The sequence below is a fragment of the Takifugu rubripes genome, chromosome 7 (genome assembly GCF_901000725.2).
Source record: "Takifugu rubripes chromosome 7, fTakRub1.2, whole genome shotgun sequence".
NCBI lineage: Eukaryota > Metazoa > Chordata > Actinopteri > Tetraodontiformes > Tetraodontidae > Takifugu > Takifugu rubripes.
Genome location: NC_042291.1, coordinates 4175318 through 4191103, shown reverse-complemented (window position 1 = coordinate 4191103; position 15786 = coordinate 4175318). Strand labels below are relative to the sequence as shown.

The 15786-nt window shown below is 40.3% G+C and overlaps 1 protein-coding gene across 1 annotated transcript in view; it reads right to left on the bottom strand.

Annotated features, from left to right (window-relative positions):
• Positions 1-1828: 1828 nt before the first annotated feature.
• The window catches only part of tsnare1 (T-SNARE Domain Containing 1), a 99934-nt gene continuing 85976 nt past the window's right edge, over positions 1829-15786 (bottom strand). The window contains exon 12 of the mRNA XM_029839162.1: positions 1829-1962. The gene's annotated coding sequence lies outside the window, so the exon portion shown is untranslated. The remainder of the gene's footprint in view (positions 1963-15786) is intronic.

Here is a 15786-nt window from a genome sequence, read left to right as displayed (position 1 = left end):
TTATATATACAATATTTGTTGGTGTACCTTGCATAACTGCATGAATCCATTTTGCACAATACAACTGTGTACATTTCTGTCACTACCTCACTCTGATGACAAGGCACTGAATGGAATCAGTCAGGGATGCATAGTCTGGGCAGTAGCTGCTGATAGCCAGCCTCAAGCACACTTCTAAATGATCAGTTGTGGTGGAATGGTACTTGGACTTAATGATCATGTGGGAAAAGGCTGCTCACATAAATAAGTGGAGCCATATAATGTGGTCAAGGAGGTAGCAGATTTCCCCATGTTGTGGTACTGTTCCTCTGTGACTAAGCTTCAGAACTGCCCATGAGCTCTAGACTTCAGTTGACTGTTGGCTTGCAATGTCAATGTCTCATTCTACACTCCAGAAGAGTACAGGTGAATCAGTGTTGCAATCTTTGATGTGAGTGAAGCAATCTCAGCATCTTTCTGAAAAGGGTCTCACATGAACATAGCGAGTGGCTCAAGTAAAGCAAAGTTTTGAAAGCATTTGTCAAACTCTGCTTTGTGTAGCCTGCACTTTCAAGGTGCACACACAACTCTCCTTGCATCTCAAGCTCTGACGCCAGGTTCTGGAAGTTTGCTAAATCATGGCGCTGAAGCTTTGAGAGCAAATGTGGCATTTATCGTTTGAAAGCATTGACTGAGAGGATCATATTGATCATGGTTTGTCTTTTCCTTGCAGTTGTAGATTAAGCTCATTCAACATGTAGGTAAAACCAATTAAAAATGCCAAGTCTCACAGCCACTGTTCATCATTTAGTTGGTTGTATTCTGCATGTTTATCTACACAGAAAAACTCCTTAATTTGCAGGAATTTCCCTTGACTAATTGAATCTCATGTCTACCCTGTTTGTAAAGAAGCATTATTTATCTTGCATCAGATTGGATAACTATGAATTCCTATTGTTTCGCTCTAACACTGACCATTCCCAGCATGTGGCAGTGCTGCTCAATGCCAGTTTCAATTCCAGAACAGTCTCTTTTTCTGTATTCACATCAGTTTTTTTGTCATCTTCCAGAGTTCCAAATGGATTTTATGTATCTCTTGCATCATGTTTGGTTGGTTGGACATGATTTTAGCCAATGGCTGTCTTTCGATGGTGTCATGTGGGATATTTGGCAGAATATCACAGAGGAAGTAACTTGCACATAAAAACAGACAGGTAAAGATAAGACTCTGGCCTGGGCCTTCACCAAATTTTAATCAGATAATTACAAGGTTTCTCTGGACTTTTTGTTTTTTTAACCTATATTACTCCCGTTTCATTTTGCATGAGCAAACAGAGTTAACAAAGAGGGGAGGTGGTTTGTCACAGGCTGGATGAAATGTTAGCCTAAGTGCTAGCAGAACATTGCAAATGAGCAAAATCCACAAAACAGCGAAAAAGAAAGAATCAATCACGAAATCATTTTCATCACCTCATCCTAAAATGTTGAGCAAGCATTTGGTGGGTGTACCTCCACATTGCACAATAAAATATATATCTAAAAAAATATTATATATATAATATATAGAAAATTTTATAACCAAAGAGGCATGAGAGGGACTCTGAGGAAACAGAGAGAGCAACTGTGTTACACAAATTCTAGAGAGAGAGGACAAGACATATAACTTGATTTTTGCAGTGATGAAAAACATGTCTGAGGCCTTGTGCAATCAACCAATCTGTCTTTATACAGAATATTTTGCAATCATTGTCACTATGTGCTTTCCAGAATCCCAGGGCCTGACCCAGGCTAATGAAGGGAAACCATCCTGCTGGTAGTTGGCTAGGTAGAGAGAGAGGAGAAGGGGAAAGGAGAAGGGGGGGAGGTAGAGGAGAGAACAGACAGAGATCAGGGAAATACATTAATTATAATAAAGGGCTGGTGTAGGACTTGAATGGGTCAGCAGGGTCGGAGGTCAGCATACAGCTATGAAGGCGACAATACCTGTAGATGGAGGGGGAGGAGGCAGAGCGGAATTAGACAAGCCTCTAAATATGATCATTAGCCTGTCTAGAATAATAAACTACAGAATTGCTGACTATGAGGTTTCCCAAAGAGGAAGGTTTTAAGTCTAATCTTAAAAGTAGAGATGGAGTCAGCCTCCCGTATCTGGACAGGGAGATGGTTCCACAGCAGGGGGCCTGGTAGCTAAATGCTCGGCCCCCCATTCTACATTTAGAGACTCTGGGGACCACAAATAGACTAGCATTCTGAGAGCGGAGCGGTCTATTTGGATGATAAGGTGTCACTTGCTCCTCCAGGTAGGATAGAGCTAGGCCTCTGAGGGCCTGGTAGGTCAGAAGAGGAATTTTAAAAATTATTCTAAATTTAATAGCAGCCAATGAAGAGACCCCAGTACAGGAGCCATGTGATCTCTGTGGTCAAACTCTGTCAGAACGCATTTTGGATCAGCTGGAGGCTTCTTAAAGAGTTGTATGGACATCCTGATAATAAAGTCCAGCAATAGTCCAGTCTGGAAGAGGGAACACATCATGCTGGGTCAATAATTTCCAGATCTTTGTGATGTTTCTCAAGTGAAATAAGGTCCTTCTAGAGACTGTTTTAATGTGTGAGTTAAAGAACATCACTTGTTGCAAAGTTACTCCAAGATTCCTCACAGAGAGACTAGAGGCTAAGGACATACCACCAAGACTAATTTCAATATTGCCTGAATTAAGGAGAAGGGAATTTGAAGACATCCAAGACTTTATGTCTTTAAGACAGGTCTGAAGCTTCACTAACTGCTCTGTCTCCTCTGGTTTCATTGATAAATAAAGCTGAGTGTCATCAGCATAACAATGAAAATGTATCCCATGCTGCCGAATAATGTTCCCTAAGGGAAGCATGTACAAGGTGAAGAGGATTGGTCCAAGTACAGAACCTTGAGGAACTCCATGGCTAACCCTACTGTATGAAGAGGGAACACCATGGACATGAGTAAACTGGTATCTATCAGATAAATATGATCTAAACCAGTCTAGTGCTGTCCCTTTAATCCAAATCACATGTTCCAGTCTCTGTAACAGGATGCTGTGATCAACTGTATCAAAAACAGCACTTAGGTCCAGCAGAACCAGCAAAGAAACCAGTCCATGATCTGTAGCTCTAAGATCATAATGAGTTTGTTTGGATGGGATCTAAAAGACATGTGGTGGACCTACGCTACATGTATCATTTTTTGGTCTGCACATGCAATGGTCACTGTATTCATTCAAACTAAAAGTAAGGGGTGCTACTCAGCCAATTTTCTTTGTTAATATTCATACTTCAAATGATCAATTTCTGAGCTAATAATAACTAACAATATTACAATAGGCTCCTCACATTTAACATTAAGAGCTGTCTGTTTAAATATAAATGATATAAAAGCAATCATATTACATTTAATTCCTGAGCTAGTTTTGTTCCAAATCCTCAGAAAGAAAATGTTACAAAGATTGCACAGCTGAAGGTTTCAGTATTCCTTTGTGCACCATAGTATGTACATAGACTATTTAAATAACAAAACAACTTTTATGCCATGGTATTAATTTGGCACACAATAAGTGACCACAAAAGTCTTGCTAAGTATATAGTTTTGTTTTCTTCTACATGGAGCCGATCTCATATGCCTGCCGTGAGTCTCTGTGAGGGTAATTCAAACCTAATCAAGTCCAATGTCCTCTAATTTTTCACATTCTCCTCCTGCTGTTTCCTAACAGTATCAGATTTCCACCAGTACTCCGAGCATCCACAGAGGCAGTGCACAGCAGGACTTTGCGTCATGGAACTAAGAGTCCCACTCGACAAGGTGACAACATGACAGAGTATTATAGGTCCAAAATATGCCGACTGCTCATTAAATAAAGGGTTATTTTGAGTGTTGAGATGAATCTTCCACATCATTAGGGACTGGGATGATGCTTTATGCACAGGGGTTAACAGTGGGGGAGGCAGTGAGGCTGAGATGAACAATGTGATGAGAGGTTCTGCACTGATATTTCAGTATGCAGAACAACATGTAACTGGTCAGAGCAATGTATCAAACATTAAAATATAAGAGAAAGTATATTATGTGTGTGTAGGCAGTCATAGCAAGGCTCCATCCACAGGCTTATACTGAATAAGTTATCTCATTGAATAAAGAGGGTGGAGAGATGCTGATGACACCCCATGGTTTTAATTAGGGTATTAGAACATTTACTGCACATCTGGCTCCTCTCCTGTTCTCTCTTTATTGGACTCCATACCACTAATCTTAATGTGTCAAAGACAAAAACCAAAGTGATGAAATTAAGAGTAGAGAAGATCCAACTACAATTTTGCATAGTTCAAAGCATATTTAGCAGCATCCTGTGATAACTGAATTGTCTTCAGAACAGGAAAACATGAACATCTGGGAAGGCCAATAAATAATTGGATTCAAGTATGTTCGATTATTTTCTTAGCACCCTTTTGAGAAGGGAAAGGACAGCCAACCTGTTCAGTCGGTCTGAAAATACACTAGGTTGTGTATTTAGCACTCTTATAACTATGCAACTAGAACCAAAATAACCTCATCAACAACTAGTGAAGGTTGAAAGAAATTGGAGTTCATGAGAGTGTCGAGGTTGGCAAAATTCACTCTTGTGCAACATTTAACAGCCAGTAGGTATGTTAGAAAGTACACTGCTACTATAAAGGTGTGTTCATGTGTGTGTGTGGAGAGGGGGTGTAAATGCCTGCTGAGGCCTTGCAGCCTGGAATAAAGAAGAGCAACAAAAGAAAGAAGGTTGACAAAGATGGTTTGCATGCTATACTAACCAACCTTCCCCTAACCGTGCACCTCATGAACTTCCTTAGACCATGCTGGTTGAAGTCACAAGCATGTGTCACATGTGACCTTAACAGCTAATGAGATAAGCATCCCATAGTGATTATATGGATTCAAACCTAATTAATATTAACTTAATGTACCAGAGCCAAATGAACCATAACCTGAGCACCACACTTATCATTATTATTTGCTTAGCTGAGTTAGTCTAGACTGATTTGGTGTTATCATTCCTGGAGGTAGATGCTCACTCTTGTGTTTTGCTCTTAGCTGGTGATCCTGGTGGAGGAGCCAAGCTGGTACACTGGTCACAACTTAATTTGTTAGCCAACTGCCTGGATGGTCACTAGCCTGCAAACCTTGTGTTTGTTGCTAATTGGCTGAGTAGAGCTTTTATATTACCTTCACATTTTCCCAAGTCCATCCATCATCAGCTTTCTCTCCTCTCTATACTGCCCGCATATTAATAACGTGTGTTATGTTGTTTCTGGTTCATGACGCTACTCACATAACCCACTCGGATGTTTCCCCACAATGTATAATGTACTGTTTTCATACTGTGCCGCGGCGTAGTGTCAGGGGTGCTGTGGGAAATCATCCAATTTCACATAATTGTAAAAAAAACTTAAAAAAAGAATCTGCAAATAATGTGCTGTTGCCAAGTATCTGTGCTGTCCAATAATCAGCAGACTAATTGTGTAATACACTTCCATATCAGTAGGTGGCAACAGGTAGCCAGTTACTTTGAATAGTGATGTGTCAGGTGGCGGTGACAGTGGCATGTGCCTTGCGAAGCTAGACAGTGATGGAGGACAGGTAATGGAGATTTCTTTGAAAAGAAAAAATGATTCTAACCCAGAACTGGACCCTGGACAAAATTCTGACCCAGATGAAGACCCAAGTATGAGTGGAAGTCAAAAGAAACCAAAGATGGTTTATTCGTGGAAAGTCTCTAGCATAAGCCAATATAGCGAAAGCTATCTTTCATTTGGATTTACTTTCATTGGGGATGCAACAATCCCGACTCAGTTGTGATTGTTGTTTGTGGAAAAGCTATGCAACAGGTCTGTGGTTCCAAGAAAGTTTAAGTGGCATCTCCAAATGAAACACCCTTCACTTCAGAACAAGAATGCAGACTATTTTGTTCGTCATTGTGCACACACAGAGAAGCATGCAACACTGATGAGAAAAACCACAAAAGGTAAATGAAACTGCCCTTAAAGGTAGCTATCAAGTTGATGAACTTGTAGCCAAATTTAAAAAGTCGCACACTGTGGCAGGGACACCAAGACTTCAGCCATTGTAAATGATATGTTCAGACCTGAAGCAGCAAAATAAATAAATAAATCCAAAGTCCCTCTCCCAGATAACGCCTTTTCTAGATCTATTGGTGACATGTCTGCAGACATCAAAAGTGTAGTTTTTGAAAAGATCCGTATTAGTAATAAGTTAGCATTGCAACTTGTCTACTGATGTTAGTGGACATGCCCAGCTCTTGTACAATTTGCTGTTTATAAATAGAGATGCAATAAGAGAAAACTTCCTCTTTTGCAAGTCATTGCCTAAAAAAAAAAAAAAACAACAGGAGAGGAAATTTTTCAGGTCACATCTGAATATTTTTAACAAGGAGGACTTAAATGGGAAAACTGCATGAGTGTCTGCACTGATGGGGCAGCAGCCATATTCGGATGACCCAAAGGCTTTGTAAGCAGAGTGATAGAAAGAAACCCCAATGTGATTGTTACGCACTGTTTCTTACACCGTGGGGCTCTCTTAGCCACAAGGTCCGGTGGTTGTCCCGTGGCAAGGCACTGGCCCGTCTTTTTGACAAATGAGAGGTCCGATTACGCAAAATTGATGGCAACCGATGGCAGATATTTTTCATCATCTGAATGAACTGAGCAACGTATGCAAGGCCAAAATGAAAACCTGCTTCCAAGCAAAGATAAAATAAATGGATTCCATTTAAAGGTGCAACTCTTGAAACAACATGTGGACACTGAAAAAAACCCTTAACACCTGAGGAGAAGATGTCATTTTATGTTTCTTCAGCATCCATCAAATCCCTTGACTGGGTGAGGGACCCATACAGCTCAGCATCAGTTGGTGCTGCCAATGAGTGCCCTATTCTGGAAAAGCTGTTTTGACATTGCTCCCATTTTCCACAACATATCTCTGTGAGGTGAGCTTTTCAAGCCTGACTACTATAAAAAGCAAAAACAGAGACAGAGCTGTTGAGGAAGAGTAGGATTTGTGTAGTCTTTCGATTCCTGCCAGTATATCAGCTTTATGTTCATCCAAACAGGACCAGGTGTCACATCGAGTGAGTAAAAATATTATAAAATGTGTTTATTTGATTGAGAACGACTTTATATCATTAATATACGCTACAGAGATTCATTTTTACATTTTCTGCTGGTGGTGTGCCTAGAGATTTCTTGAATGAAAAAAGTGTGCCTTGGCTCAAAAAAGGTTGAAAAACACCGGTTTAAGTTACAGTGCCCGATTCTCAACCTTGTTATTATAACCTGCTCTTTCCTGTTATTTCCCCTTCTCCTCAGTGAGTTGACCCTCCTTTGTACTGAAAACAAGATGCCTACCCTTGCCTTAAGCTTCCCAATTCTGTTGTCACTTCTCATTTGCTTTTTTTTTTTCTTTCTTTCTCCATACTGTTGCCTTCTGACTGACACTTTAATTCCTCTTTCAAAAATGCTCCTCTTCACTGCTTCTTTTGCCACTTTATCTGCCCTCTCATTCCCCAAGATCCCCATGTGAGCTTGGGTCCACAGAAATGCAACACAAAGCCCTGAACATTTCCCTACACTGTTGTTATATTTATTACTAAATCTTGATGATTTTGTGATGCTCCTGTTCTAAGGCTTGTTATGGTGAGTCTTGCTGAGTCACTACAAATTAGGGCCTTCTTGATGTTCTGGAACCCCCACTGAACTGTCATGTGTAGTGCAACAACCCAGTAGCAAATAAACTGATGTAATTTGATGCTCTTTTACTATATTCAAAGTTTCCAGAAGGTACTATAAATGCAACGCCAGTTGCATGCGTGTGTGTCCTTTGACCCATCGGTATATATCTGGATCCAGTCCTCATATCTGCTGTCCAGAATAGAGTAGAACTCGCTTTTAATATCAGAGCTCTCTTGCGGCGCTTGACTTTGAGAAGTTATCACCTTATCACCCACCCCCATATTCGTTGCCACTTCCTCGCCCTTCCACCTAAAACTCTCCTTCTGTGCCCTCTCCTCCTCCCAACTCACTAATAGAACCCCTTTTGTGGGGTGATTGTACCTCTGACCTCTTTAATTGATACAATAATTAGGAACCAACTGTTTCCTCCTCAGCCACAGTGACTTTTTGACCTGCCCCTACCTGGAGCGGGCAGACAGGTGAGGTTTTGATTGCCTCCAGACACAGTCGAAGTGCGTGTGCCTGGATCATATCCACCACAGTTAGTGCCGACTTTGCTGCTGATCCATACACTGCGCCCCCATAATCTATTCAAGATCTGATCAAAACCACATAAACATATTTCATTGATGTGAAATCAGCTCCCACAAGACATCTCATGATATTATATGAACACTTTTTTTACATTTATTTACTACCTAATTGATCTGTTCCTTCCAGCTCAGCTACTAATCAAAATAAATGCCAAGGAAGCAAAAACTCAACCCTTTCTAATACACTCCCATACATCTTTAAATGAGTCTCTCCTAACCTCTCACAAAAAAACATCACCTTTGTTTTTTTCAGATGAGAACTTAAAGCCCCATTTAATTCCCCATCTTTCAACTTTATTTATTCCCTCCTGCATTGCAATATACTGGTTCCTTCCTCTTTTCCAAAGTGCTCCATCATTTGCAAATAGTGTCCTCCCCTAACCTTCTGGAATATTTGAGAATACATCATTTATCATAATTGAAAAAAAGTGTTGGACTGACCACACTCCCCTGTGGTGTACCATTTTCGATGATGTAGTCTTGATAATTCTGCTCCTGTCCTCACCTGGATGGACCATCACTTAAAAAATCCCTAACCCAGTTAAATACTTTCCTTGTGATCCCCATTAACTTCACTTTTATCAGCAGCCCCTCCAGCCACAACATATCATACACATGTATAGCTCCACCTACAATCTCATTATTGACTTGAGCCTTCCTGACTTCATCTTCTAAAGAGACTACTGGTTCTATGGTTTGCCTTATTTGTGTTCCCTACTGCCTCCTTACACTTCCCATTCCACCATGGCATCACCTTCTTCCTCCCATTACCTATGGTCTTTGGAATAGATTTTAATGCAGATGCTAAGATACTTTGTTTTACTTTATAATCAAGTATCTCTATACTCAGTTCCTCATTGATTTGACTTAACTGCCTATCACTTTCTTCCATAAATGTCTCCCTGCTTTATTAATGATCCACGTGCTTCCACTTCTCTGTCCTGTTTGCAGAAAGGCAATATTTATCTTGCACCATACTGGATAATGATTACTCCCTATCGTTCCTCTCTGTTCCTCTCCAATCACACCAAGCTGCAATGCTGCTCGACACCAATGTCAAATCCAGCACTGACTCTTCACCTGTTTTCACATTAAAATGATCTGCCCATTAGGATCCGATCACTTCCCCATACCATGCAGTGCCTGTTAAAATTAGCACACCATATATTTGCACCCTCACTCTCTCCTATCCCTTCAAGTTTCTCTCTCTATCTATTTAATCTTCTGCCAGGATTATAATTTACTATGAGCAGTTCCTTCCTTACAGCCCAAACTTTCTCCACACACAACATACTCTTCTTCCCTACCTTTACCAACCACTGCATTTGGAACTCCTTCCTTCACAAATGTCATGCAGCCACCACCCATCCCTGTGCTCTCTCCCATACAAGGCTAAATGACGATTTTATCCCTGATTCTTGCACACATACAATATCTGGCTTCTCACTTCTATTATTTACAAAGTTCTTGAAATCCTGTCCATTTGCAAGCAAACTTCTAGCATTCCATTGGAGAATAAGCATGATTAGTATGATCACCCCATACATACTGCTTCCTGACTTGACTGAACTGAGGTCATCCCTTACTCCTCATTTTAGGCCGACCACATCCAGATGATGTTCAGCAGTGTTTAAGATAATCTGAATCCTTTCAGTTTATGACTTAGTTTCAAATGTTGCATTCATCACTCCAGCAATGAAGGTCACCATTTTTTTTATTCTGTCCGTATTTTCCTTTACTCTTCTTGCTCTTTTTCAAATAAAATCAATCTTTATTTATGTAGCATGTTACAATCAAAATGGTCTCTAGGTGCTTTACAGAATCCCAGGGTCTGACCCCCAACAAGCAACAGTGGCAGGAAAAACTCCCCTTTAACAGGAAGAAACCTTGAGCAGGACCAGGCTAATGAAGGGAAACCATCCTGCTGGTAGTTGGCTAGGTAGAGAGGGAGGAGAAGGGGAAAGGAGAAGGGGGGGAGGTAGAGGAGAGAACAGACAGAGATCAGGGAAATACATTAATTATAACAAAGTGCTGGTCTAGGGGTTGAGTGGGTCAGTTGGGTCAGATGTCAAGAGCCAGCTGCTCTCTGCTGTACACCCTCTCCTCTGTTATCCCAGTCCAGTCAGTGTAACTGCTTCAGCTCTCTCATCCTGATTTTTTGAGCCTCATCTTCTGTTTTTAAATAATTTCACACCCCCAATCGGCTACACTGTGGTTCCTTCCACAATTACAGAATTTTGGCTCCACACTTTGGCTCTTCCCCACATTTCCCATACTCATGCTCCCCATCACATCTCAGTAATTACCCACCCCCCAACTCCCACCTCTTCGCTCCCCAACTCTCACAGCTTTGGATTTTTTAAATCTCTCCAAACTAGTCATTTTCTTTGCTTCCTCTACCTGTTGTACTGTGTTGCACCCAACAAGCAGATTTCCATCTCCTAAAATCCTGGCACACTTTACTTCCCTGACTTGTCCTCATAGTTTTTGTTAATTTCAATGGATCAACTTTCCTCACTCCTCCCTCTCCTTCAAACCAGACAACCATGTTCAGTGCTACAATCTTTGGAACTGGCTCATCTCCTCTACCCCCCTTGCTCTCTGTTCCAGCTTAGCTACCAATCACTTTATCATCCTTCTACTCCCTCTCTTCCTTCTCTCAGCATTTTCTCATTTGCTCCCTCTCGGTCCATTCTCCTCACTCAAATCTACAGTTTTCTCCACCCCCCTCCCCCTTTCATTCTGCTGGCCACTGCCTTTTTCAATTGGAGTTTACGCGTATCGTCCGCCAGGCCTTACAGGTCATCGGCTGATATCCCCCCGGCTACTCCCCTGTCGCCAACATGGATGGTAACTCATGTTCCAAATGCTTTGTTTTTGTCACTTCAAAAATCCAGCCATCATCTAAGCACACAGAAAAAGGCAGTCACACCCTCTCTCCACACCAACGCCCCCCTCTGATGCTGCTCAGATGGGGTTGGCAGCTTAAAAGGTGTCCCAATCACATTGATAAACTGCAGGTGTGCAATCAGCAGCACAAGACAGAAAATGGGTCAAGCACGCCTCCTAGGGGAAACACAGAGCAACAACAACACAGCAAACACAGGATCATAACGTGTCACAAAGATGGTTTAGACCATTCAATTTAATTTGGCTCACTTTAAACACGTGAGGCCACATTGGAAAACAGAGGCAGCCACATTCTTTATAGAAACCATGATCTATTCTCACATCTTGCATTGTTTCACAAGCTGGCCCCAAACAAAAACAATAACTCTGGTGCCAAAAGAGTCGCTCTGTAAGCAGAATTTAAAAGCACTACAACTGCTATCACCACTGTTATATACTAACAAAATATATAATCTGACAGTTTCTTACATTTTTTAAATGCTTGCCTCATTTCTAAAATGCTACATGAGCTTCCACCATAACAACTCTGCTGTCTCATCTACACACTACAATACACACACTCACTGTTCTTTTGTTTTCTCTTGCCCTGACCTACTAAGGTACTACAGATGAAAACTAGCATTTACATTTTTATTCCACACTGAAAAGTCCAGAATGTACATTTTCCCTTTATAAGTAAACAAAAACAAGCAAACAAAAAAAGAAAAACAGTACAGACACATGCAGACAGGTTTTATTGTAGCTTTATCCATCATTCTGCTTTCTACCTTCCTTTCATTACAGCACAGTGCTACTCTCTTCAAAAAAAGCTAAATCCTGAAGATTAGAAACCAGGCTTTATAATTAACATTTGATGTGACACCTGTGAAGATAGTTAGGTAGACAACTCAATACCCATGATTTCAAATCAGCTGATCAGTCACATGACTCTCTCCCGATTAGGGCAAGTATTTAATCCACCACTTTTACCGTGTTGCCCCAATTGCTCCATTGCTACTGTGCTTGATTTTTGACTTTTGAATTTTCGTGTTGGATCCTGCCTAGTAATTAGGATTTTTGCCAATTGGACCGAATTCAGTTTCAGTTTTGACCCTTTGTTCTGCTTTGGAGTTTCCTGCCTTGGATCATGACAGAATGTTTAGAATTCCAGGTTTCACAAGTGTTTGTCTTAGCATGAAGAATGGTTTTGTCTAAAATTAGGCTGTCAGAACTTGTCATTTTAGGTCATTTTGAATTATTGATTTCGTTTGTGTCTATGTGCGATAGATAGATACCATGCAAACTCTCACCCATATGGAACAATGCGTATAGCCTGCAGAGTAATAAAATGATAAAATTCTCCACAGGGAAATCTAAAGGAATTACTCATACTGGACATGTTATGCAAGATCGGACATTTATCCCATTTCAAGATACAAGGGACACGTTTATTAGAAGAAAGATGGCTTGAAAAGAATTAGGAGGAATTGTAAAAGAAGCATCTTTGTAAAACTGGAAACACCTTCCCTGAAGATGTTATGGCAGAAACCCAACAGGACACTAAACCCACAATGCAGACAATGATCAGAAAAGTCATTTTCCAAAAAACAAAAAGAGCACCAAGCAAAAAATGCAGGCTTTGCCCCAACAAGAGCAGGCTTGACCCAGGAAACACATCTGGGCGTGGCAGGTATGGCACTTGGCATTTACACAATAAACTGGCGGCGCATGAGAGGACGAGTCAGAGATAAAGACAGCTTCTCCTGATGAGCTGATGAGCAGCAGGTAAGAAACTCCAGAGAAGCGGTTGGAGAAATCTGCCTGCCAAACCCAGCCTTCACAGATGAGGGAAATGAGACAAAAAATACAAGGCAGGGGAAAAACCTGGTCTGATGAGGAGAGACAGTGTCCATCCCACACGGGATGGTGCCTCTCTCATTTCTAGTAACTTGGCCAAATTTGTTAGACCCAAAGTGACCTGACAATCCAGGGTCCAGACCAGGATGCAGAGTTGTGGTCTTACACACCTCTCTGCTGTTTCCGGAGAACCCTCATCCACCAACAAAACCATATTTAACACTACAGACGTAGTATCTGTTCCATGATTAAAAGTTCACTAAATACAGAGCAGGGGAGCAGTCAATCGTGTGTGTGTGTGTGTGTGTATATATATATATATATATATATATACACACCAAGGATATCAATAGGATCACCAAACCACATTGGTCTGGGTGTATAGTATTTCTTACTATTGTTTTTAGTCTTTTTGCAAGAAATTCTGTTTAATATTTTTGCATCATTACGTTGCAAAGGGATTGGTCTGCAGTTTTGCAGCAATGTGTGATCCATTTTAATCTTGCTTTTCCAATAATGAGATTAAGCCAGGAAATATTTAGCATTATTTGACCAGGTATTAAGCAATGTTTTTCTATTGATATTTCTATATCTTTTCTTGGATTTGGTAAAACTCTTGGTAAAACCTTCAGCACCTGCGCTTTCACCTTTTTCCAAATAGACTTCTTGTAACTCCTGTTGTGTATCGAGACATTCACCATATTCCTTCTCTATTGAATTTGAATTAACATTATTTCAGTGGGCCTAATACGCTGGAGTATTATATCATTGGGGGATTGAAATTAATAGAGTTTATGAAGTATTTTTGTCCCAACATTTGTTTTGCTACCCCAATCTTTTTACTGCTTCCTTTAATGAGTTTCAATACATTTTTTATGCTTAAAAATTACTTTGTTAATCTCTCTCTCCTTTTTCAATCCATCTGATTTTATCACTCAATTAATTGCATTAATTGCAATTCCTTTATTTTCTACTCCAAATTGGCACTACCTGTATAATGTATTTATTTTTACTATATGCACTTATGTGCTATATGTACTGGAGTGCACTTGAAAACACCTCCATGTATCTGCCAAGCCCAACAAAAGCAAAATGCCTTAAATAACATAAAATTAAAATATCGCATACCATAATAGCATATATTCTTATTTCGAACACCTTTTCTATTTTAATCTACATCTAAACTAGAATAAAAGTTGCCATGCCTTGCCAGGCTCTTGTTATGTATGTTGTATAATGACAATCCCTTCTGAGTATGGTGGAACAATTTTTCTTTAAATATAATCTTTCATTTCTTTTATACATTCTCACACCAATAACTCCAATGTGAAAAGTAAATATCACATCCACATTCTCGATTAAACTTAATCTAATCAGATAGTGTAGAATGGGTCCCTCTTAGATGCAATGTATCATCTTTTTTTATCTGCAAGCCACATAAAAACATTTCTTCTTTTTTCTGCAAAACCATTGAGATGAAAACTTAATATCAACAGCTCTGACATAAGGATGAGGATAGTAACAGGCTATTAATAATGAAAAAGTATTGATAGGAAACAATTTAGACCAAAATACCATCAGAGAGGAATCCCTGGTCAGTTTAGTAGCGTATAACTTTTGATGAAACTACTGCAACACTTTATCTGCTTGTATTGGCCAAATTTATTAAAAATGATCAGTTTCCAGGAACTCATTTTGGGTGTGGCTAGTTTCCTGAAAGAGCCCCCCCACCTCAGATGATATACAGTACAGAAGAGAAAGATATGTCTTTAGGGTCCTACTTCTTAAGTTGAAGTTACATTTTTTTAAAAACCCACATCTTTATCCAAGATGTCAGGTAGACCACTGATAATTACCATATCACTCATTGAGCTACACTGCTGATCCCTCAACAGTCTACAAAAGGAAAATAAATCCCTGATGAAGCTGTAAAATTTCTTGTTCCATGGGACGAGACTTATCTATCAGTTATCAATTTTTAAGCCACAAATTGTTTGTTTCAGTTCCTTTAGTGAGACGATATTCAGTGTCTGTAAATTGTGGCCTGAAATAGCTCACTGTGTAACTGCCTACACTTCTGCTCTTGTGCTGAGGTGGAAAATTCAGCTCACTCTGCTGTGCCCCTCTTCCACACCTACCTGATTTTCTTTGACCATTTTCACCTGTTGCTTGTTTTCAGTCCGTATTCAAGCCACTGTAGTTTGTTCATGCTTTGCCAGATTGTTATTGCTTCATGCCTCACTTTCCAGCATTGTTTTCAGTCAGGTATTCTGGTTAGTCGACCCTGCCTGCCCTGGACTTTCCTTCTTTGTCTCCAACAACCTGACAACCTCCTTTTCCGCGACTAAGAGCTTTGCCTTCGTGTGTCTAACCCTAACCCTTTCATGGAGTTCCATGATTACTTCTATTGTCTGCAAATCATCAAAGCTCTTTTTAACTGTCTGGAACTGCTGTGCTGTGATTGGTTCCTACCACACTCTTGTCACACTGCTAGATAGCTGTTTTATTTTTCTGATGTCACATGGGAATACCTTCATGGAACTCACATCCACAGGTTTTTCCTCCAACAAGCCCCAAGTTAAGCCATTTCTGTCCATCTCGTCATTTGGGGAGCTTGTGTTGCCAGCCAGCAGGTCCAGATCTAAGCCATTAAAGGAGTCATTGGCTATCCTTTTTTTTTTCTCTCTTAATGAAATTTGGTGACTTTTCCTCA